The sequence below is a fragment of the Natrix helvetica genome (genome assembly GCF_964273705.1).
Source record: "Natrix helvetica genome assembly, chromosome: 1".
Classification (NCBI taxonomy): domain Eukaryota; kingdom Metazoa; phylum Chordata; class Lepidosauria; order Squamata; family Natricidae; genus Natrix; species Natrix helvetica.
Genome location: NC_138548.1, coordinates 307282139 through 307308342, shown reverse-complemented (window position 1 = coordinate 307308342; position 26204 = coordinate 307282139).

The following is a 26204-nucleotide window of genomic DNA, read 5'->3' as shown; positions in this document are numbered from 1 at the left end:
TAGGTAGAGGGATAAAGTGAGAGAAATAGAAAGAGAGAGAGAGAAATACAGTAGATAGGTAGGGAGAGAGAGAGTAGGTAGGTAGGTAGGTAGGTAGGTAGGTAGGTAGGTAGGTAGGTAGATGTTTCCAGGTGTATTTATCCATGTGGTGCTCATCAATCAGTTAAAGAGCTTTCCAAAAGGAAAAAAACGTTTTTTCACTCTGCAAACCTTCCCAAAAATGGCCCGTTTTTCACGAAAACAGGCCCGTTTTTTTAAAGGCATGAATAGCCTTTGGAGGGACTTGCAGAGTGCTTCTGGGGTGGGGTGGGAGCAAAAATGAGCAAAAAAATGCCAGTTTTTTGTGAAAACAGGCCCGTTTTTTGAACAAAAAAATTGCATGCATAGCCTTATGGAGGCTTATAGAGTGCTGCTGGGGGGGGATGGCCCATTTTCTGCTCATTTCTGCCCTCCCCAGACCCCAGGAGCTCTCTGAAAGCCCTCATAAGGGTATGCATGGCCATTTTGGTGAAGGGGGAGGGGCTTCAGGAGGCAAAAATGCTGTATTCAGTGTATAAGATGTCACTGCATTAAATGTTTGCTAGCTGAACTGAAAGAGTTACTGCGCAGGTCATAAGGTCTTATCTGACAATGATGTACTGCGCCTGCTCTTCACACATTCCAGAGACTTCTTTCCTTTTGATTTTTGTCCGTCTGCCAGGAAGCTGGTAGACAAACTGTTTCTGCCAAAATGTAACAATTAGATAGATTTGTTTATTTCTTTGTTTTATTATTTTTGTATTAAAGCTTGTTTTTCATTAGAATATGTTTTCCGGGATTTTATTTCTTTTTTCGCACCTTAAAGATAATGCTGTTTGGAAAAGCCGCGATCTAAGACCTCATCTAGTTCAGGGTGAAATATCTTCCTCTGACATAAGATGCACCCAGATTTTCAGCCTCTTTTTTGTGTGAAAAAGGTGCGTCTTATACTCTGAAAAATACGGTAATCCTTTGACATTCCTTTCAAGATATCTTCTGGTTGCATAATTTGTTCCCATATCAATCAGGAGGAAGGGATAATATTGGGGAAGGGTGATTTGAAAAGTCTCTTGTTCCATATAAAAATCCTTAGTTCTGCTGGCATTTTAGACAACCTTAATTTGGAGTCGCATATGCCTACCCATCTCCAAGTCATTTTCTTTCCTAAGTTGCCTTTTGTTCTTGGAGTAACAACAGTTTTAGTCCTTTCCTTCAAGAACAATAGCATACTTTTTACCAGATGCAAAGATAGAAATGCACAGAACAAAGGTAAAATTACAGGTTAAAGAGATGGAACTAAATGACTCAGAATGAAACTGGAAAGGGGAGCTATAACATACTTTGTGGAAGATATGAATAGAGTGAAGTTATTCTCTCTCCCTGTTACAGCAGGAAAATAGAAATGGGGATATTCAAAACTGATGAAAACGATTACTGCTCTACACACTTAATTATTAAATGATGGAATTAGGCACCATTTGATATTAGCAGTTCACTAAATTGAGGACTATCAAATGTTTCAGTACTGATGGCTGCACGCTGTCTCATGAATCCTTCTTAAAGTTTTTTTTTTATTTTTCCCTTTCAAATCCATTCATAGATATACATTCTTATAATTGCTATTTAACATTTGTCTATTCATCATTAGTCTCTATACTCATTTTTACACACATATATAATACAGTTTGGGTCACTTTCTTGCCACTCTGTGCCTCCATCTTATTTTGTAACAACCTTACTCCTTATCATGAATCATATGCAGAAAATCTTAACTCCCAGCTTCTGGGAAATAGGATTATCATTCGCCTACCCTGTTTGTGACCCCCTCGCCCGCTTGAAACACCAGGTCAGCCACTGTGTGATCCAGAATGTTTTAATAGATAGATTTTATTTAATTTTAATTTTTACTATTATTTAAATTGAAATTTATTTATTTATTTTATTTACTGAGCGCTTATAGACCGCCCCCTCTCCCGAAAGGGACTCGGGGCGGTGTACAGTCCATATCGGAAATACATCATATAAATAACTATAAAATTAAGCAATTAAAAATTATTAAATAGATAAATAGATACGAAGGAGGACAAAAAAGGTTTAACAGAACTGTACAGCTGAGTAAATAGTTTAAAACCCCTACAAATATCCCATAAAATCAAATTTAAGAAACAATTCCCCTAAAATACCAGTTAAGAAATATGTTTCCCAGGAGGTAGCAGTTGTGATTATGCCAGGCCAGCCAATCGGAACAGGTGTGTCTTCAATTTTTGCCGGAAGGAGCGGAAGTCAGTGGTGGTTCTAATGTCGGGGGGGGGAGGTCATTCCAGAGGGTTGGGCCCATCACAGAGAAGGCCCTACTCCTTGGCGCCACCCGTTGGCATTGCCTAGTGGTCGGCACTAGGAGAAGTCCCTCCCTGTGAGAGCGAATTGGCCGCAGGGATGTGTGTGGAGAGATGCGATCCCGCAGGTAGCTAGGTCCCGTGCCATGGAGCGCTTTAAAGATGGTGATCAAAACCTTGAAACGCACCCGAAAAACCACAGGTAGCCAGTGCAGCTCGCGCAGGAGAGGTGTTACGTGGGAGTACCTAGTACTCCCCATGACAGCCCGCGTGGCTGCATTCTGGACTAGCTGCAGTCTTCGGGCGCGTCCCAAGGGAAGCCCCATTTATTTATTTAAATAAATAAATAAAAGTTAAAATGCCTGGCAGAGCACATTGCCAATTCCTATTTTTATTCCTTTTGGGTGTAATGATTTCACCTGGAAAAAAAAACTTTCTACTCCTTCCTTTTTCAGATATTCAGAGTATATTTAATTGGGATGTGGAATCTGTGAGAGTCAGTTTGGTGTAGTGGTTGAAGGCATCAGACTACAACACCAGAGACTAGGAGTTCTAGTCCCCACCTTAAGCACGAAGCCATATGGGTGGCGTTGGGGCCAATCACTCCCTCTCAGTCCTAGGAAGTTGGCAAGGGCAAACCACTTCTGAAATAGTGCCAAAAAACTGTAGGAAGTAAGCCAGTCAACTCCAGGAATCAACTATTCCTTGTCAAAAAAAATTAAAATAAAATATGGGACAGTAGCAAGTAAGAGAAATTGCCCCATTCCTATGTCAGTGTCAGAAACCATTGTGACAATGGCTGACAAATGCAAAAAAATAAAGATACCCTCTCCCCAAAATTAAAAATTATAATTAAAAAAAATTGTGTGGATTGCCAAATCTCCTGTTACTGTTTCACTGATAGAAGTAAATTGTCCTGCCATTAATTCAGTGACAGAAGTCATTGTGTCAATGGGAAGGATTAATTAGAAATTTATTGTTATTATTATTTTAGCTAAACACAAAAAGAACATATCTGGGTGAATAGGGCATGAAATTGATTCCTTTAAATGTTTCTGATTAAATTCTTCCATCTCTTTGTTCTTTATATTTTACTGCAACTTTGACTTCCCCTCCCACTGCGTCAAATATTAAGAGAAAGAAGATTAGTATTCATGGTTTTAGAAAACTGCATAAATCTTTAATATTTACCCTTGATATTTAATAAAGCAGATAAAAGATAATGATTCTGTTTTCTTGCATTTTGGGTGAAACAATGGGGCTGAGCTGTCAATAATCAATTAGAAGCTTTGTTTGTTTTGAACATTCAATACACGTGCCGTCACTTCCACTTTGAAAATCAGATGGTGAGTTTCAGTCTGTCATTTTCATAGATGTCTAAACTACTGAGCTCATCACAAATTAAAGTAGGTTGGTGCAAGGCAACTTTGCTGTGCCCCTGGTGCTCTCTGAGTTTGGTTATTTGCTTGCAGATGTTTCATTACCCAACAGGTAACATCTTCAGTCCTAGAAGGCAGTGGGGTTTACTGTTTATATACAACATCTTTCCTGTCAGTGTTGGCTGCGGCTTTCTCCATGGCAATTACTTGATTAGGCTGTTGTTTAGTGCTTGATTGTTGTTCCAAGTTGGTTATTCCTTGATTAGAGTATTGTTTACCTGGTGTTAATCCCTGCTTATTTGGATGTTGATTGCTGGAGTGAATGTGTGTTGGTCTTTTTGTTCCCCTTTTAGCTTTTTTTATTGTCTCTTTTGAATGGTGTGTGAATATGGTTTATTTCCATGCACCTGTTGCCAAGCTTTCAGGAATTCTCTAGAAGTTTTGGATTTAACTTGATCTATGATGCTCACAGCGTCCCACTTGATTCCATGGTTAAGTTTGTCCATGTGTTGTGAAATTAAGGAATTTTCATTGTATCTTCCGACTGCTAATTGGTGTACATGTATGCGCTCTGCTAGTCTTCTATCTTACATCAGTGGCTGTTGTAGTATCTACACCGTATATTGCAGATAACATATTTTGTAGGGCATTATTTGTTTTATTGCTATAGTGATGTCATATGGTTATAATAGTCAGTTTGCTTGTTTCTAAGTTGCTTTTGATGTGTAGTATTGTAATCCTTTTCATAACGTGTGCTGGTTGTGTTATAATGGGTTGAATGGTCAAACACTTTTTGATAGATGCTTTTTGTAACCATTTTGCAAGAAGTTATTGTATAGGCAGTCTTGTTTCTTGACTGAAGGTGTTCTGGGTTGCTGCAGTGCGTTTGTGCTCATCTGAATAATATTTTTAAACAGCTCTTCTAGTAGGAGATGGGGTTGTTTCTTTGGAAATGGAACACTTAGTTAGTGTGGGCGTAGTTTTTTTAAAAAAAATAAGACTTGTGTTTCTATTTTGCAGCCATTTCCTCGGCTGATGAGAATATCCAGGAAGGGTAATGTGTTATTTTCTTCTTCCCTTGTGAATTTTATTCCTTTGAAAAAGTTTTTTTTTAAATTTTTTTCATGTGTCTTCTCTAGTTATTCTTTTTTTATTATGAAAAAGCTGTTGTTTATATAGCACATCCATACTTTGATTATATGTGTGAGAGTGCTTTTAGACACTGCATTACAGTCTCTGCTATGAGTACATGAATCTTTCTCTGACTTGTTGGTATATTTGTCCATCAAACTGGAAATAGATGGTGATGCAGAGTTCAATGAGATCCATGATTCAGATATTTCAATCTTTGATTAGGTCTGGTGTGTTCTATAGTATATAACATATGCTATATACATATTAAAGAAGATGTCATCTCCACCCTATTGTTTATTGGTTCCTCCTTAAATGATTTTTGTTGATTTTAATCTTAATATGTATCATTTATTATTTAATGTTTTACCTTGTTTTTATGTAGTTGTAAGCCATCCAAAGTTACTTGATAGTGACATGGGTGGCATATAAATTTAATAAATAAACATAAGCATAGCTGCTATGAATTCTTTCACTAATTCTACGTAAATGGATGAAAAGAATGCTGTGATATCAAATGGCAACATAATCTCATCTTTTCCTATTATTAAGTCTTTGATTTTCTGTAGACATGATAGCGGGGAGTTGATAGAATATTCACTATGAGATGCCCACACTTTGAAGATAGACTTCACTCTCCTACTTCCTTCTGATAGAACATGAATAGTTTCCCTTGACTCTAGTTTGACTAAAGCAAGTTTCTCCTGTATTTGATTTGAAATACTGATTTAAATTCAATGCTGGCAACACAACCCTGAATTGTGCTCAAGATGGTAAGAGAGGAGATAGGATAACAGAATTTGGAAGGAGAAGGAAGGAGTTGGAAGCTGCAGAATAATGCAGTATAAAGAAGTTGGAGCTCTACCTTTGTAATTTAATGCCTATTAGCATCAGTTCCTTGATAACTATTTGAGCAGATCCCCAGCTTCTCTAATTTTAGTTTTAACATTATACAAAACCACAACCTCAATTCCAAAATAATAAAATCAATACAATTATACCTTGGCTAAGAGAAAAACAAGATTATCGTGAAGAGAGATAACATCTATTTGAAACTCACCTGATCCAAAAACCTCAGCCTATGTAATTAAAATAATGCACTGAAGGATATAACAACCAAGCAAAATGTTGATTTTAGACAACCCCATGACCTGTTGGGTCATCCTCTGAGAGAAAGGTAGTGCAGGATGATGTGACCAGAATGCATATTAAATTTTAGGGAGATCATATATTTCTATCCCAATGCTGGATACATTTTGTGAATAAAATTGGCTGAACATTGTGGAAATTTCACTTCTAGAGGAGGAGTAGGTCCCAGATTTTTCATGTATTCTTTAAGCAAACCAATTTTAGGTATCTTAAGTTAAAAATTGTTGTGGTATAATGCACTGCCTGGAATAACTTGAAGATATGAACAGAAAGAATGAGAGTTTTAATAGCATATAGATACTTGCACCAAGAGACAATATCAAATATTGCAACAAAAGATCTATGATGAAAGACATCAAAAGACTCACTGTTCTTCAAAAAAAAAAGTGCAACACTCAATCCAATGAGTTTATGTTACTTGCAAGGTGCCATACTTGTATCTAATTCATATTGGCTAATGTAGGCAGGCTTTCGCTTAAAAAATGAATCACTATGGCGTTTTCTAAGCAACTTGCTTACTGATAGTATACACTAGATGAGTATTACATAATTAACATGTTTATATGCATCATATTTTGACAACTACAATGAATTTTAGAAGGGATGGAGTGGAGGTGATCTGACTTTCCATTCAATTTTCTGGATTGTGTTGAATGATCCTGACTTTTCATGAAAATCCTTTTTATGGATGCTGCTGAAAGCCTTTAGGAAAAGTAAGGCGTGAGATCATTCCATTCTTCAAGAAATATATAGGTAGATCAGTGGTGGGATATGACTGGTACACCCCAGTATGGGCGTACCGGTGCCTGCTGGGAGCACCAGGTACACTTCCAGTATGGTGCTCAGGAGGGCCCACCTGCCCACGCTGCTTACCTGTATTTGAGCTGTTCGAGGCTTCGGCGCATGCACATGGAGCATACGGTGGCTGTGCAATGCTCTGCTGAGCAGCTGGAATGTCATGGAGGCGTCGCGGATCATCACGGGCGGTAAGTATGCATGCGGTGGACGCCCAGCCCCGTTGCACCATACCGTTGCAATGGGATCCGGAACCCACCACTGAGGTAGGCCTTAACTTATGACCACAAGGGAGCCCAAAATTTCCATTACTAAGTAAGGTAGTTCTTAAGCGAGTTGTGCCTCATTTTATGGCACAGTGGTCTAGTGAATCACTGCAGTTGTTAAGTGAATTGTATGGTTGTTAAGTAAATTTGTCTCTCCCCATTGACTTGGCTGGGATGGTTACAAATGGCGATCACATGAACCCAGGACAGGACAAATGTCATAAATACAAGCCAGTGGCCAAGTGCCTGAATTTTGATCATGCTACCACAGGGATGCTACAAGAGTTGTAAGTGTGAAAAGCCAGTCATAAGTTACCCTTTTCAGTGCTGTTGTAACTTTAAATGGCCACTAAACAAATGATTGCAGGTGGAGGAGTATCTGTATAGAATTTCTTTCTATGCTTGTAAAAAACAAGAGTGGATTAACCCTAACCCTAACCCTAACCCTAACCCTAACCAATGTCCTAACCCTAACCAAATGTCCAAATATGGACATTTCTTCTTGAAATCAGTAATATCATGCTATTTGACTGAGAATTATAGGGCATTGAAGATTTCAACTGAAACTATGTTCTTCTGGGAAACAGAACATTTCACAGCTGCTCAAGTGAAGAGGACACTGTGTCACTTCACAGCTCTTGTTAATGTGGTTTAATATTCCAAAAAGTGTTAATGGCAAAACATTGCACTTTGGACTATTAGAATGCCACCCGCTCTGCTTGCTATCCTGCTTTCCCACTTTGGCGTGGGTGTACATGAAGTCCCAGTAAATGATCATTAGAATAGCTGGCTGCAAAAGATGAGCTCAATCAAGTGCAGCTGCATTTTAGATAAAAAGAAAAATAAATAAATAAATAAAAAGACCAGATCCACTTGATCTATTCCAGCCACATGCAAGAAGTTGCCGATGTTACACTTCCCCACTAGAGTAAGATATACTGCTCAATCATTAGCAAGAAGTTGATCAATATCAGGACACCACATTATTATAAAGTGATTGGCTCTAAAGAAATTACGAAGTTTCTGACAATTATGGGCTGCCTGTCAACATTATTCTGGCTTGTGACAGGCAACATGGTGTAGCTTTGGGGAAGTCGGAAATCAGATTTGGGGAGTCAGAGGAATGTTAGCATAAACACCCCAGTAATTACTTTCCCAGCGTGTGTAGTAAATTGCCCTGGTGAGTCTCATGGGGGAAATTCAACTTTTCTGAAAGGAACTTTTGGGAGGTGATTATCACTGTGCTTGGTTTTGCTGACACAAATTTGAACTTTCACTGTTGTGGTATAACTTATCCAACAGTGCAGTTGCAGTTGTTCTATGCAACTAGAAAAACTAGCTCAAACTCTTGGGTTATTAAAAAGGTGAAACCTCAGGGAAACTTAGGAAGCTGTACTATCTTGGCCTCTGGTTTGGAATCAATTCTGACAAATGTCAGCTAGTTGTTTATGTCAGAAACCTGTGATACAATAGCCTGGGAAAGTTGAGAAATCAAGTCACCTCCCAGTCCCTCTCGAAGCAGAGTGAAACTTCTCTCTTCAGGAGGGAACTGGTGTCTGCAAAGTGGCACAAACATTTCAGTCCTTAGACAGGAACTGAGGAATCTTGAAAAAAATAAGGTTCTACATTTAGGCAAGGAAAACCAAGTGCACAGGTATAGAATAGATGGTACCTGGTTTAATAATAGTAACTGTGAGAGGGACCTTGGAGTCCTAATGGACAAGCATTTAAATATGAACCAACAGTGTGCTGCAGTTGCCAAAAAAGCCAACACAGTCATAGGTTGCATCACATGAAGTGTTCATACCACTTTATAATGCCTTGGTAAGGCCACACTTGGAATATTGCATTCAGTTTTGATTTCCACAATATAAAAAAGATGTTTAGACAGTAGGAAGAGTGTGGAGAAGAGCAACAAAAATAATCAGGGAACTGGAGACTAAAATATATGAAGAATAGTTTCAGGAATTGGGTATGCCTACTTTATTGACAAGAAGGTATGACATGATAGCTGTGTTCCAATATCCAAGGGGTTACTACAAGAAGAGCAGGTGAACCTATTCTCCAGAGCACTTGAAAGCAGAACAAGAAATTAATCAAGGAGAAAATCAACCTAGAAATAAGGAGAAATTTGCTGACAGAACAATTTTGTCCATTGATGGTGCTCCATCACTGAAGGTTTTTAAGAAGAGATTGGACAACCATTTGTCTGAAATTGCATAGAATCTCCTTGAGGATGGGGTTGGAGTAGAAGACCTCCAAAGTCCCTTCCAACTCTGTTATTCTATTAAATCTCCTGAACCCACCAAAAACAGAGCATTTGTTTTCTATTTTGATGTGATTAAGGCTCAAAATGTCTGTTTAAAATCTGTCCAATGTTTAGGGAACAAGTTTGTCCTTTAAAATTCCCAGAGTAATGAAACAGATTTCTAATAATGTAATTGTGTCACCAGTCATACATTGCTATAGCTCTCAGGAGCTAAGCAAATAAAACCTACATCCTTTTGGCCACTACAAAGTTATTTGTTTCTATTTTAAAATGTCAGTATTAGAAAATGATCAATATTTGAACTCTTCTGCCAGTAAACAAATACCTGCAGCAGGCTGGCACCATGTCCCATCTTATTTCAATCATATCACTGTTAATCCAGCATCAGTTTGCAGATGTATTTATCCAGTACCAGCCTAAATCCCTAAAGCACAACTAATGAGGATGATGGGAGTATAGACCTATACTCCCATCATTCCCATTAGTTGTCCCAATAGACCTAGAAACTACTGGTTGGAGAAGGATGTGAAGATATTGGGCCATCTTTATCTAAAGGAACCCAATAGAAACCAACATCATTTCTGTCACTTAAGATGCTTAAGAATAAATGTTACTTGACAATTAAGAGGAACTACACAATCTAAGTTCAATTTCATGGTGAATTCCATGTTTTGAATGCAGAAACTCCAAGTTCCTTGCATTTCCACTTGAAGGTATGATTTAAAAGTTTTCTACAATGAGCCTTTGAAATCCTATAAACATCATAGCAATGTAAATAAAAATGTGCCACATGTAAGTATCTGATCATCTATATGATAGTGTAGGTGTCATGTTTAGATGGTTATTGGTAATTTGTTCCATGCTATTTTTCTCTCTCTATTAAATTCAGAAAAGGATGAGAATATTCCAGATTATTTCCTTATCCCAACTCTTTGAGAATCTCAAAAGTACAGAAGAAAAATAAATTTTATACAATGATTGTTTAATCCATCATGCTTTGCCTGAATATTTCTCCTTGTCATTACTGCCTAGAAGGACTCTTCTGATGAGAGGATTTGTTTTTTCCCTCCAAAATGATATACAGGTTTAGATCAGCAATGGGAGAAGACCCTAAGATAAACTATTCTGCAAAAGAGAACATAGCTACAAGGAGGAAGAAGATGCTAAGATCCACACCTGCCCTGGAATAATGCAGAAAGTAGAAGAGACAGCAGAGAATGGAGGAATAAGCTGGAGTCAACCTCTGAAGTTAAGAGAAAAATCAGGACTGCTCTGACAGAATAATTAGGCAACTGGTAAGGAAAATGCACTGTTCAATCACATTTAAAGTTATTCTCTGTTCCTCTTTGAGCTGCTTGCAACTGAAATCTTTCCAGTAACTGTGGTGAATCTCGTTATGTACCCCCAATATGGAAAGACTTTGAGACCAACTTGGGACTTTCCTCTTCTAGATTGCTCCTTGTACTCTAGAACTTCTTTGTTAAGAATATGATGTAAATATGAATCCCAGACAACACTCTGTGTAAGCAGCTTTAAATTATGAAAGCTGCTCAGAGTCTGCTGCAATGGCAACCATAATAAATTTAATTAATAAATAAAAGAGAGGGGGGGCAGAGTGAGGGAGGGAGGCAGAAGATCCTGGGCCTAATTCTAGGTCTGTCTTTGCCTATCTGTCAGAGAACTCTGTGTACTGTTTTAAATTCTTTGATTTATCACTATCAACTCTGTCACATTATGTGATTTCAGTCAGACTTGCTTGCTAATTAATAAATTGGGGCAAACTAATGAAAAATCACTTTTCTATAGAGTTAAAGCCAACCAGGATTACTGCTGTCTCAGATATATTTCTGTAAAAGTATTTCAGCTCAGCAAATGCATTACCTGTGATAGAATAATGAGGTGATGTTCATGTTTTTCTCTGATCCTTGGATAAAACTCTGCACAGTTCCTGATGTGTCTGGGATTTTTTTGACTGTAGTTTTTTTTAAATTTCTTACCCTTTACAAATTCCTGGTAAGTAGTTAGAGTCAAAACTCCCATTAATTTCAACATCATTTCCCCCAAGAACTGTGACAGATAAAAATTCTGCTTGTATAGTGATCTATCAAAAATACCAACTCCTTCAAGGGACCAAGATCAAACCCTACATCTTGTGTAGTTCGGTAATCACACAGCTGCTCCAGTTAATCTTTTGGGATATGTCAAAGCTATGCTGTTTGCATCAAATAAACTTTGATTTAGCCCCTATGACTGTTTCCTCCTAGAGTTTTTTTCCTACCTTTGGGCAGCTTAATCAAACCCAAATAATCTCAGAAATTCTCAACAGTCGTAAACTTTCTAAGGAATCATATGGCTAGCTCAACAGCAATAGCACTTAGACTTATATATCACTTCAAGGTGCTTTACAGCAGCTCTCTCTAAGTGGTTTACAGAGTCAGCATATTGGCCCCAACAGTGTGGGCCCTCATTTTACTGACTTCAGAAGGATGGAAGGCTGAGTCATCTGCAGTGCTGCATTTTAACCATTGCACCACCACAAGAAATCAACCCAATAGTGTCTTTCCTTTTCAGAGCCATTTGTATAAGCTGGCTGCTTTTCTGGTTGAGCTTTTAATTGCCTCCATGTTTTCTGCCTCCTCAATTCATTATTCAGTAAAAAAAAATGTCATAGTAATTTCAGGTCAGGAAGGAGATAAGGAAAATGTTGGTTGCATATTTGCTTTTCTGAATGCATACAGAAAAATCCTAACTTCACCCATCCCTTTCCTTCCCACCTTCTACACTTTCTGCTCCTAAACATTGCAAAGTTCCCTGTCACAAAATATTGTAAATCCTGATTTGGAGAGAGACAAAGTATCTCATCCCCTTTTTAATTAATCAGTTCTTTTGAGCTAACATTCTAGAATTCATAGGGTTACTATCACTTACCTGTTACACCATGTTTCTTTTTTCCCTTGCAAAAGTATCAACAATTACAGATTGCTAAAATGTTCAAGCTATGTCTCCAAATGGACATGTCTAATGTAATTTAGCTAGCTAGCATTGATTTGTGTGGTGTAGTGACAAGCTTGCTGCATTCGGATGAAAGAAATATAGGTTCAAATCCCATCTAAATTATGAACTATCTGTTGAATGTGTTAGCTGGGAATTATGAGAGTTAAAGTAAATCACATTTAGAGGGTATCAAATTGGGGAAATGCTGAAGCTCTTAGGCAAGTTGCTGTATTGATTTTGTATGTGACTGATTGTTTGCCTGTGAGAGTGGATTAGATGTCCGTATTATTCCAGCTTTCCTTTGTTTAACTACCTTTCCTGAAATGATTAGAAGTTCCAAGAATGCAGTGGTTATGTGGGATTGATTCCTCTGCAGGTTTGTTGGCAATTACTACGTTATTATTTATTCAATCTGTATTCCACCTATTTTTGCATTTTGAGACACAGCTTAAACAGCCATATTTATTGATCTCACATCAGATCTCACTTGGCACCTTAGGAAGCTGACATTGGTTTCATATCTCTTTATTTATCTCTCAACAAAAGTACAATCTGTTATTCTTCTCAAAGAGCAATATTCTGCTCCCTGAAACGGCAGGAAACCCACAAGTATTGTAATATCTTCCAGCTCCCATTGAGCTTCCTTAGCTCATGTACTATCGTAATTTGAAAAAAGAGCTATCAGCTAGGTCTGCAATATAAACAGATATAAAGTAAGAGGGGGGGGGGAAGGAATCAGAAATATTTCAAAAAAGAAAAAAAGATTCAAAGAAGTGGCTTACAATCTCTTTTAAAGCAGTTATAAATACAATGATAAATTTACCTCTTATTTTAAGATTACAACATGAATTTCTTCTCTCTATAATCTATTCCAGAGGTCTGGCATGCAGGGTGCTTAGATTTGGCCGGCAGGGCCACCCTGGAAATAACGAAGGACTGTCCCACAGTGCCTCTGCCAGAGAAAGCAGAGCTCAGGAGGGCAGCATACAGCACTCCTGAGCTCCGTTTCTCTTGCAGAGGGCTGTTGTGGCCGAAAACAGAGCTTTTGGAACCCGTTTTCGCTGGCAGAGCGCTTAGGCCACCACAGGCACCCCTGACACGAGAGATGTGAAGGTGGCCACACACAACCAGCCACGCCTCCCACCCCCGAGGTCAAACACAGCCCTTATGCGGCCCTCAATGAAATCGAGTTTGACACCTCAGATCTATTCTGTCTAATCATCAAGACCATGAATCATGAATTCATTTTTTTTCCTGTTTTGCACAAGAAGTCCATAAGAGGGTTGCAGTCAGCAATAAGCATATTGTCATTTTGGGGGATTGAAGAAGTCAATTTATCCATTTCAGTGAGTTTCATCAACTTCACTAATCATTCCTCCATTGTGGAAATGCCAAATCATTCCACCTTTGGAATGCTTTTGGCTTTATTCATAATGCAAACAATAATATTGCTGCAGTTATCCTATACAAAAACAATGCTCCCTGACTTTTCTCCCTACCGCAACTGTTTGTCCATTAATCTTAAAAAAAAAATCTCTGGTCTCAATTGTATATTAATTTTAAAAATCCTCTAACTCGGTGTATGTATTTGAATCCTAATTTTGGAGGGTTTTTTTACACATCTATCAAACATGAGAAAATGTTCCTTCTTGTTGTTGCCAACATAAATTTGAAATGCCTTTATACATTCTAGACAATTTCTCTGGTGACATACATTAGTGGTGCATCATTTTATTAAAATTATCTTTAAGTTTACAATATAATGTCAATTTCAATTCCTTCAAACTGCATGTTTTCCCATTGTATCATGTGTGTACTATAACCAAATTTTTAGGCTGCTTTATCATACATTATTTCACTTCTTCTGGTTCAAATTTCAATTAAAATATATACATTTTAGCAATGACATGTTCATCATTTGTAGACAATATCCGTTTTAAACTCAGTCTTGCACTGTTCAAAATCATAAAATCTTTTGTCTATTTTAAATCTTTCTAATAATGATAACTAAGAAGAATATTGGTTATTATAGTCCTCTGAAACCAGTTCTTCTCTTGATTTTATTTTGTATTCCCCTTGACAAAATTCTAGTTTCTCACACAGTGTAGGTTTATCTATTATTTCTTGCCTATAAAAATGCTTCTTTTACTAAGAGCCAAAGAATTGTTCAGGTTTATATCTATTCCATATTCTCAATAATGCAAGCCTAGCATAATGATTTTTAAAATGCAAATTAACCTTCACTTTATTGTACCACAAATAAGCTTGCCATCCAAATCTCAGGTCATGACCTTCTAACTTCAAGAGCCTTCTATTTCTCAATAGCACCCACTCTTTTTCCGAACCAAACAGCAAAGTACAAAACACAATTTCATATCAGGTAGACCCAAACCTCCACTTTCCTTTGCATCTTCTAACATTTAATATCTAACTTGTGTTTTTCCTGCCACACAAATATAGATGTATCCTTCTGCCTCTGTTTAAATAGTACATCAGTTGTCAAAAAAGATAATGTCTGGGAAAAAATCATTTAAAAAGGCCTTCATTTTTACCACAGAAATTCTCCCCAGCAATGATAATTATAGTTTCTCCTGTCTTGTGTCTTTTTTCTACTTTTATAATCAATATTTTTGCCATTTGTTTGTATTACCTCAAGATATCCAATCTTAGTTGCCTTCCCCGTAGATATTTGACAGGAAACTTATAACATATTTACGAACTATTCTTAAGATGATGTCCAAAACGGAAATATAAATGAAAATATAATTGTAGAATTATGTGATACAAGTTAATCAAAGTCCAAGGGTGTTTTAAGATTAAAATGCTATTTTAAGCTTCTTAAAAGAAAACCAAGGTACATATTTATTACCGTGTATGGATATTCTTTAGCTATATAAATGCATCATGGTTATTTTTTTCAATAGCTAAGTCAACTATTTGAGATACTTTCACCCCCAGCACAAATAGAGAAGTAAATAAAAGCAGTTATAGATATTATTAAGAGAAGACCTCATGCTGAAATTGCATGCAATTTTGGGTTGTTTTATTTATATAGTTATCATAATTGTGTGGTTGCCCATCTCACAAGAGATTGATTCTAGGTGGTGTACAATAGTTTCAGTACAAGGAGAAACATGTTGAGAAATCGTCCCCTATTTCCATATATACGCCCTCTGCACAGTCACTCATGCGCTTGTGACATCTCGACTGGACTCCTGTAATGCTCTCTACATGGGGCTCCCCTTGAGATGCACCCGAAGACTGCAGCTGGTTCAGAATGAGGCCGCGCGGACAATTGTGGGAGCCACTAGATACTCCCACGTAACACCTTTGCTGCGCGGGCTGCACTGGCTACCTGTGGCTTTCCGGGTGCATTTCAAGGTGTTGGTTATCATCTTTAAAGCGCTCCATGGCACAGGACCTAGTTATCTGCGGGATCGTATCCTGCCCCATACATCCCTTTGGCCGATTCGCTCTCACAGAGAGGGACTCCTCTGGGTGCCGTCCACTAGGCAATGCCAGCGGGCGACGCCCAGGAGTAGGGCCTTCTCTGTGATGGGTCCGACCCTCTGGAATGACCTCCCCCCGGATATCAGGATTACCACCGACCTCCGCTCCTTCCGTAAGAAGCTAAAAACCCACCTGTTCAATTTAGCCGGCCTGGCCTAATTCCCAATTTTAGTCCCTCAAGCCTGCATTTTTAAGTTTTTTAGGGGTATGCTTTTTAGTTGTTTTTAATTTTTACTTTTCTGTACAGCTGTATTAGGTTTAATTCATTTTTAAGGGTATAGGATATTTATCTTTTGTATTTGTTTTAATGAGACGCCTGTACACCGCCCCGAGTCCCTTCGGGGAGAGGGGGCGGTCTATAAATCCTGAAAAATAAAATAAATAAATAAAATAAATACTTCATTTTTTGAGGCACATGGAAAGATCAGAGTTCTATGAAAGAACCTTGAGAAGAGGAGCCTTAGTTTGTGGTATGAAAGAAGTGGAAAGGCTGATAAGGGAATGTTTTCCCCTCATGATGGTGAATTGTGGCATATGAAATTGGCATCAGAATAAATTGGAGGGATGTAAAAGCAGCTGCTATGTTTAAATGTCTTAAAAATGCTGCTGTAAATATTCATTGACCATAAGAAGCCATGGTATTGCAAGCCAGGTTAGGGGATTTTCTAGGTAACCAACCAGGAATGGGGTTAATGGTGGAATGAGGCAGAAGAAATAGATGAAAAGAGGAAGAAAAGTGAAAGAAGAAAGTGGCAGTGCAGAGAAAAGACTTAAGCTCCATCACTACAGTGGTGAAAATTGGGAATGGAGTGGATGTTTGGTTGGATGTTGAAGAAGATTCATGGAAGACTAGAAAGGAGAACCTAATGGAGAGAGTTAGAGATGAAAGAAGGGGCAAGATGCTTGTGTAACTCCTCAGAAATTTGACCCAAGGAGATTACTATTAAAATAATGCAGTAGTCTGGCATACTAATTGCCCAATTGTCAAATTGGTCAAGGAATATACTGAGATTTGGTAGCCCCCAATCTCCTTGATGGCCAGCTGTGATAGTGACATCTACCTGGGCTTGGAATTCGGTAGGAGGTAGGTGCAGTAGATGGTCAGCAGAATGGATTATGTGTCATAGGAAAGGTTGAGTAATACAAAAGGACAAGTTTAACCACAAACCACTTGACCACAAAAGGACAAGCTCCAAGAGGACGAGTTGTGAATCCAATAGGAGCAGGTTTGGGAAGCAAGGAGCATTGATAGGTGGCGGGAGTGAGAGGACAAGGAGCTATCCACCTAGAAGACCCAAGTAAGAGTGGGGTTTTCTTGGGAAACTGGAAGAGAGGAGAAAGAAGAATTGTGAAAGGAACTAAAAAGCTGGATGAAAGAGATTAAGAATGAGTTGGAGACTGGCGAGAGTTGGGTTGCTAGATATTAGCTTCCATTCAGCTTGCATCAGAGAGAGAATAAATCAGTACGGGTGTACCAGAGCCTGCCCGGAGCACTGGATACCATTCTGGTACGGTGCTCCACAGGGCCCACCCACTTGTCCGAGCTCCTTACCGGTCTTTCAAGTCTTTGGCGCTTCCGTGCACAGTGTATACAGCACCTGTGTGACGCTCCACTGAGCAGCTGGAGTGTCGCAGAGGCTCGCAGAAGTGGTAAGATGCATGTGTGCACTGTGTGTGTGTGTGCACATTGCGCATGTCCATGTGGATGACGCCGGGCCCATTCCAACTGTACTAGTTGGAATGGGATCCGGAACCCACCACTGGAATAAATGTAGGTTGAGTGCTTAGGGATTGTGGATTAGCTCTTATGTTTCCCAGTTATGTGAGGAGAGTAGGCAATAAGTTCACAACGTATTGGTTCTAAAGATTCATGGGAGTTATTTCTGGGGGCACTGGTTGAGGCATTAAAGGGGAAGGTGACTATCAAAGTAAATTGATCCATACTTTCAACCTGAATGACCCACTCCTAGATCCATGGGGTTGGATTGTTGCTTGACCTGGCCTTGTACTGCTGACAATGAATGCAGATCTATTTAAAACAAGGTCATGTTCATCACAATTTGATTGCGGATGAACAATCAAACTTGGAGTCAATTGCCAATACCTATTTGGGGAAAGGAGGCAATGAGATCCTTTCAGAGATTTACCCAATTGTGGGATTCAATTTTTTTTTACTACCGGTTCTTTGGGTGTGGCTTGGTGGGCGTAGCATGGCGTGGTGGGTGTGGCATAGTGGGCGTGGCTTAGTGGGCATGGCAGGGGAAGGATACTGTAAAATCTCCATTCCCTCCCCACTCCAAGGGAAGGTTACTGCAAAATCCCCATTCCATCCCGATCCACTGGGACTCGGGAGGCAGAGGATAGATGGGGGTGGAACCAGTCAGAGGTGGTATTTACCAGTTCTCCAGAACTGGTCAGAAACTGCTGAATATCACCTCTGAATTTACTCCTCCAGGTTTTAATACTTCAGCATTCTTGATTGAAGAGGTGGGATAGGTAGGGATGATCTTCACTTTGCATGTTCCAGGTCCAACCTCCATGACAGGATATGATTGCCTGTCTATTAGTTGAGAGCCTGCTTTCAGAACAGCTCCAATCAGCCTAGCAGAATACCTTCCTAGGTTCCTGGATCACGAAGCTGCTGGTGGAGTTCCCCAACTTATTGTGCTGACAAGACATCAATCTTCATGCCTTGGGATGATTCCAGGCAAGCTAATCCAGGACAACCATCAAGTTGTCTTAAGTAATAGCCAACCTGATTATATTTCTCTTTGTTCAGCTGTGTTGGATTACAGGCTCTGTTGGTTCTTTTGCATTTAGAAGCAACAAACAGACTAATATGAGTACTTAAGGCTTTATTCCAAGGCAGTATTATAATAATATAACCACGTAACATGAAGCAACAATCAATGAATATTAACACCAAATAGCAATTTTAAAATATTGAAGAATACACTAAGAAAAAAGAAAGACCTTACACTTCTTTGTCCAGTCATGGAATCCCAGAGAGATAATGACAAGCAGACTCCCTCCTCCATTATATCTGCACTGAAGCTCCATCCCATAGAGGTTTATAATTAGCTTATACTGGATAAGCTTCAAAATATAAATAAGCAGACCTGATTTACAATTGTCTCATTTCTCTGGATTTTACCAAGGACAAAGAGACAACTCTCTTATCTTGGAGTGCTTTGCTCTTCTGCCCAAGAGTGAGACCATCAAAGTTCAAGGTTAGGGAGTCTTGCCAAGAATGAGACCATCAAGGTTAAGGAGTCTTTGTTTATGCCAGGTGGTAGTCAGACCATCTCAAATTTCAAGTATATCTCAAGATTAATTAGATTGAAAATGAAAAAGATAATCCAACTCTACACAGGTGTCTCACCAAGGACAGGGTAAAGCAAAATATGATCCAAGAATGACCCTTTAAATAAATACTTGCATAGTTCTGAACTTCATACCGAACCATTATATGAAAATATAAAACCATATAGAATTCTGTATACCTACACACCACAAAGGGTACACATCACTACTCAATTCCTGGTCACCAATTTTCCAGTGAAACCACTAGCATGACACCAACTCAAGAGGTGGACATATGCTAGACCTCTTATGTACAATGGGTATGAAGAGATGTACAGTATCCTGGTCTCAGTGAGCTATAGGATCAATGGTTTTCTGATAAAGTCACTCAGATTTGCTGTAAATTTGATCATTCATCGATGGTGCTTCAAGTAATATCTTACAATATTACCTGGGATTCTGTTTATCCTATGAACCTTCCTCCCTGCAGATTTTATCCATGCCCTTTCTGGCTTAAGGTAGAAATGGGGTGTGTGATGAGTTGGGCCTGGGGAACATTGGATGTTTCACTACAAAAGAGAGACCTGGATGGAAGGAATGCACCCCTTCTGGTCTTTTTCAACCTCATTGAACATGGTACCACCTTGACTGCCTGTAAGGATTCAGAGTTAAGGGCACAGTGCTTTATTTTTTCCTTCTTCTTCCTAAGCAGGTGATACCATTTGGTGGCAGTCAGGGAGGACGCAGTGGTGAGATCCTGCCAGTTTAACAACCGGTTCGGTGATCATGCATGCACCTGACGCACTCTCCGCACGCATGCACAGTTTTAAGAATACTTATCTTATGTGTTACTGCAAATCAGCTGAGAACATATATGTCAGTATAGCAGAGAGAGAACCGGTTCACTCCCAGCTGATCGTCGGAGCTACCAGTTCACCTGACCTGGTCCAAACCAGTAAATCCCACCCCTGCGGAAGAGGCTCTGTACTTTTCCTTGTGCTACTTCCTTCTTTATGAAACCTTTGCAGTAAGTCTGCAGCAGTATGTCCAGTAGTCAATTTCCATGCTGAGAAAATGAATGGCTGAAGGAAATGAAGATTGACAAACTATGGTTTGCAGTTGAGGTCCTACGCCATGGAATAATGTACTTCTTGAAACAATCTCTGTTGACTTTGAATACTGAATTGTTACAGAGGGCATTTGGGAAGTGAATATTGGCCCCCTGGCACCACTTGCAGTTGTGCATTTGACCTTTTTATTTTGATTGTCCATTGTTACAATGTTTCATATTTTGGGAATGTAAATTGCTGAGGGTCACTTTGGCATCTGATGGCATAAAAATACATTGAACGAACAAACAAGCAATGTGCATATAAGCCCTTCATTCAGCGGAAGAAAGCTAGATACTTCAGGTGGCACTTCTATTACAAGGAGAGTAGCAAGCAGAAGGCAGAAATTGGTCTCTAAAAGCAACATATTTCCAAATATTTAAAATACTGCAGTCTATGAACTGCGTACATACAGAAACTGAAGAAGTCTTTATCATTTCTCAGCTATATCTGGAATTGTGCCCTGCATATACCACATTTTAGTATAAAATGTTCTTTTGGCCATCTCTTCAATCTAGGGAACACAATGTATAAATCAATCTTAAGTAACCACTGGATTTTTAAAATAGTTTTTGCAAGGTAAACTGCTGTAAATAATCAATGTGGTATTTTAGGCGTGGATTAAACCTCCCCTTTTATCTCAACATTTCTTTTAAGAGAAGGTTACAAAAGGGAATGTTTCTAGAATAACATTAGCTGAGGGTATTATGATGATGAGAACGGTCATCACTTTTGTTGTTAACTATTTTAAATTCAATGTCTTCTTCACAGCCTCCTTGCAAATGTTCGTATACATTAAAGAGAGGTCCTACCTAGAACTAAGGAGAAATTTCAATTAATCAGTGGAACGGCTTCCCTTCAAAGTTATGGGCGCTCCATCACTGGAGGCTTTCAAGAAGAGACATCCATTTGTCTGGCAAAATATAGGCCCGTGATGGCGAACCTATGGCACATGTGCCGAAGTGGCACATTGAGCCATGTTGCCTGGCATGCACAGCGTTGCCCATTTCTATTTTGGGTTTCTGGCACGCATGCAGCCATGACGATCAGCTGGCCTTCGTGCGTGCAGCAGTATCAGAAACTGGAAGAGCTGGTCTTTCATTTTCCTGCATGAGCAAGTGCGCCGGCTAGCTGATTGTCACATGCCAGAAATCTGGAAGACTAGATGGCCGGCACTCATATGTGTCCTGGAAACTGGAAGTTCATTTTCAGGAGCACGCCTATGCCCTGGGCAGCTACTCTTCTGGGTTGCAGCCCAGACGAGCGTGCACACTCCCTTTTCAGCACTTAGTGCTGAAAAGTGTCACCATCACTGCTTGAGCAAGGCATTGGACTAGAAGACCTCCAAGCTCCCTCTCAATCCTTTTATTCTATGTTCTATGACAGTGTTTCTCAACCTTGGCGACTTTAAGTCCTGTGGACTTCAACTCCCAGAATTCTCCAGCCAGCTGTAGGACTTAAAGTCACCAAGCTTGATAAACACTGTACTATGACCTTGAGGGAAATAAGCAACAATGTCGCATAAGCAAAGGGGACCAAAATATTCCTTAAGATCTGGAAAGCAAGATAGCATTTGGAAAGCTTCTCCTTTATGTCTTAAATGGGATGTAAGACGGAAGAAAAATAAGTCCTAATTGGGTTTGTCAGTTTTTGTTATTATGGCCTATCACACTAAAGTATGGTTCAATTCTTCCAATGGAGTCTGTTTCCTGATCCGGTATACTGACCTGTTGATACCTTACAATTGTATCTGGGATTCCTTTCAACCTGGTTTGAGTTTTATCTACCATCCCTTTTATCCCTCCATGAAGAAGGAGGAGATCAAGAGCTCATAAAATGACACAAGAATGGCACAGAATGCCTGATTTTAAATGTGGCACACTTTTTTTTTAAAGTGCAAGTCTTTGAAAATGTGCAAAATTGTAATATGATATATTAAAATTTCACCTTGTAGACCTGCAGAACTGTAGCAGCACGGAAAGCAACGTAAGTCTCCATATTTCAGTTTAAAAGCAAAGCCAATAGGTTGCCTCTGAGATAATATTATAGGAGTGTGCCTAAAACTTTGTTCTGGAAAAGCAGCATTTGATGATCATCAAAGCCATTATTTCACATGTGCCATTTATTGATATCAATGCACTACTTTAATAGCAAATGCAAAATAATTATACATTATGATAGATCTTTCAAAATGACCTTGATGATTACTATTTCTGAAATTCTCTATAGCTTTGTTCAAAATTGCTATTCCTAAACCTGATATTGGGCTAAATACATGCTAACATGCTCTCTCTCACACACACACTCTCATACACGCATACTCTCTCTCTCCCTCCCTCCCTCTCTCTCTCTCTCTTTTAGAATATATTTTCCATCTCATTATTTCAACCTGCAATCGTTCACCTCTGCTCACAGCACTATTTCCACAGTCTCCAAATCCAGCCTACTTCTGCTTTAAACTTGGCAGTTGAGCAACAAAACCTAATATAAAAATACATTGCTTCTTTTAAAATGTTAGTAACTTGACCCTTCGACCCACAACATTACCATTAAATCCAATAATCTTGGGGAAGGAAAAACTGGGCCGATGAGCACAAGATACCATGTGTTCACTTCCGTGGCCTTATGCACCCTTTCAGCATTCAATCTGAATTTAACATTTTGTACTCTTGAAAGAAAGGGATTATTCACATATTAGAATAAGGTTTAATAAAAGTGGATGGTGCTTGCATTTGTGTGTGTGTGTGTGTGTGTGTGTGTGTGTGTGTCTTTGTTGAATTAAAAAATAGACATGAAAAAAGAAAAAGAATTTAAAGGAAGGAAAAAGCAAGAAAAAAAGTGCAGAAGGAAAAATGAACAAAAAAGTAAAGAAAATAGAACAAGAATGGTTTCCAACTTTCTTTGATACAGACATAGATTAAAAAATACATTAAACTCTTACTCTAAAATTAATTAGCCCACATTATTTCTATAATCCCACATAATTCTAATCATCAAATTCCAAAATCACAATTTCATTTCTTTCAGTTTCTCACAAAATTCCAGGTAGAAAATAAAATTGGTCAACTTTTTTTTCTTCAATCAAATCTGTCAATTTCCCTATTTCTGCCAATCCTATCTCTTAACCATCCATTCTGCATAGTGATAGTCTTCATGAAAAATCACCTCCATTAATACAATTGTCCACTTAAATGGAGTACCATAGACCAGCCACAGTATGCATGTGTGAGTAGACTTGTGCATGGGTCTGTGTAGTAATAATGGGAGGAAATTTCTGTTCAATTGTGAATCTGATTTTAAAAAATATTCAAAAACATATCCCTGTTGTAATATTAGAAGCCTGCCTGGCAGTAGAACTGTCCCTGCCACTTTCTTCTAATACTCCTTAACAACATTACTTGACCGAAAGTAGTCCTAATTCTTTGACCATACCCAGTGATGGGATTCAGCCAGTTCGCACCACTTCAGGAGAACCAGTTGTTAACTATCTGAGCATTTTGTCAAACTGGTTGTTGGAAGAAATCATTAGGGCAGAGAACCAGTTGTTAAATTACTTGAATCCCACCACTGACCATACCTCTAGCTTCTCCATGCTGGTCTGCTTGGACCACTGAAAGCACTGGAAAGTAAAATGCTGGATTTGAATGAAGAGATGAAGTGGGTTGAGAAATTATGTACTTATGCTCTTAACACGCACTGACATGCTTTCCTAACTAGCTTGATTATGTTTTCCTGTCCCTACATACATCATATATTCATGTTCAACATTCATTTAAAAAAAACTGCTTGTGTGAATTGCATATTCCAAGCAAAAGTTCTCTTGTGAGAAGAAACTATGATGCAGGAAAACACAACACTTTCTCCTTTTTGATGCTTGCAGCCCATTATTGATTCAGATTCCATTCTGCTGTAGAAACAGACTGCTTCATCTCATCTATCTAATGATCAGAATTCTCCCTGTGTGTTAGAGAGCTGTCTCAGAATGGGATCTTCCTGGAGATAAACTGGGATAAAAATAGACCTGCCAATCCAAGGGTTAAAAAATACTGGAAGGTGATTTGTATTGATGTAAATACATTTTAGTGACCAGGTAATAATGGTGGCATCATCAGATTTGAAAGTCAACCAGGGTCAGATTTCTGTCTGGAAGACTTCCCGGGAATCCCAGGACTAGACTGAGGCTCAAATGAGAAACTCAGAACCACTTGGGGAGAAGAGAAGAGCGTGGGACAAACCACACACATATTGTTGCCCAGATAACAAGACAAAGCTCAACTACTTACTAAGAATCAAGCTCAATTCAAAGGAAACTTCTTATATTGTGGATTTTTTTTTGCTATAATATTTGCAGTTTGGCTCGATTAAATGCTACTTATTTCCATAAGAAAGAAATGCATCAACTTATCTCTAATGCACTAGCAAACATGACCAAGAGACAAATGGTATTCAGACCTTTTCCCTACCTAATTCTGAAATACCATGATGCTTGACTTATTTATCTAGCAAATTTACATAGCAACCCATCTCACACGTGATGCTGGATAGTGTACAGTAGGTTGAAAACAAATATAAAGAACCATTAAAAACAATTAAGCATAAACATAAGTAAAATTGTAGGAGAATGGACCAACATGCTAAACCCAATATGATCTTGCAGGCACCCAGTTTCCATGGGATCAGCAAGGCTGCTGAATGAACCATATTTTAAGGGATTTATGGAAAGCTAATAGGGTCATGGCTAAACTCATCTTTGGAAGGAATTATGTTCCTGTTTGTTTTTCTTCTGCATAAATAGCCGTTTGAGAAAAATTAGGCAACTGTTCTTGTTGTTCTTCTGGGTACTTCTGAACAACCCTGCTCTTTCTATATGCCAGGATAAAATATAACTACAAAAAGAATTACTTATTTCTATTGCAAGAAAGGGGGAAAAATCAACTTTGAATATACATAGTGTTATGCGTTGAATCCAATTCAAATCTTCCATAGATGAGAGGCTTTTGATTGAGGGAAGAGAACATTATTGGAGAAGGGTGGGCAAAGTGATCTTTGTTGATTTCCCGCTACACTTTTCTACCTGCCCCAAAATCTCCACTGGAAGATTTCTGAATCCTTCAGCAAATGAGATAGAGAGCTCTGGACCCTGCAGAGAAAAGTTCAATCATAGAATATTGTTGGTTTTTATTTTTATTTTTCATTCATGCATTCATAATTTATTCCAGCCTTTAGGTGGTCCTCCTTCACTCATGCATTACTCCCACTGCTGGAATAAATCTTATATTTCATTCATGAGAGCAATGAATATGAAAAAAAATCATAGTCTTTCAAAGTATGTATATTCTTTGGAAGAAAGAAGCACATCTTCACATTTTTGTCTTTGGAATGCTTTTAGATGTTGCAGTGCTTTTGTGGCAGTTCAATGTTCTGGAGTACTTTTTCTTATATATTTTTTTCATCTAGAAAAGAGTTGTTCTTCCAAGTTGGAATGCAAACTTTGAACAGCTGTCCTGCAGTGGTTCACTTTCTTTTCCAGCCATCAGTTCCAATTGATATTCAAAGAAGGAGAGATCATGTGCACAGTCCTTCACCTGTGGGGTGCCTCAGGGGTTAATAATCTTGTCCCTTCTTGTTTTACATGGAAGTGTAGGGTAAAGTCAACTGTCAACCAACCCACCCCCCGCCCCGACTCTGAATGGTTTGGGTTTTAGGCCTTCCAAATCTGAAACTGCACGTCTTTTCTAATGAATAGAGCTGTAACTGGCCCAAACATACCTGATGCATAAGCTGGGGATCTTTTTGAATTCATGATTCCTGCTCAAGGAGCAGGTGGCAGTTGTGACTAGGCGGGCCTTTGCACAACTTCATATTGTTTACCAGTTGTGCCTGTTCTTGGATCATGAGGCTCTGCTCACAACTTCTCATATCCTGGTTATCTCCTGAATGGACTA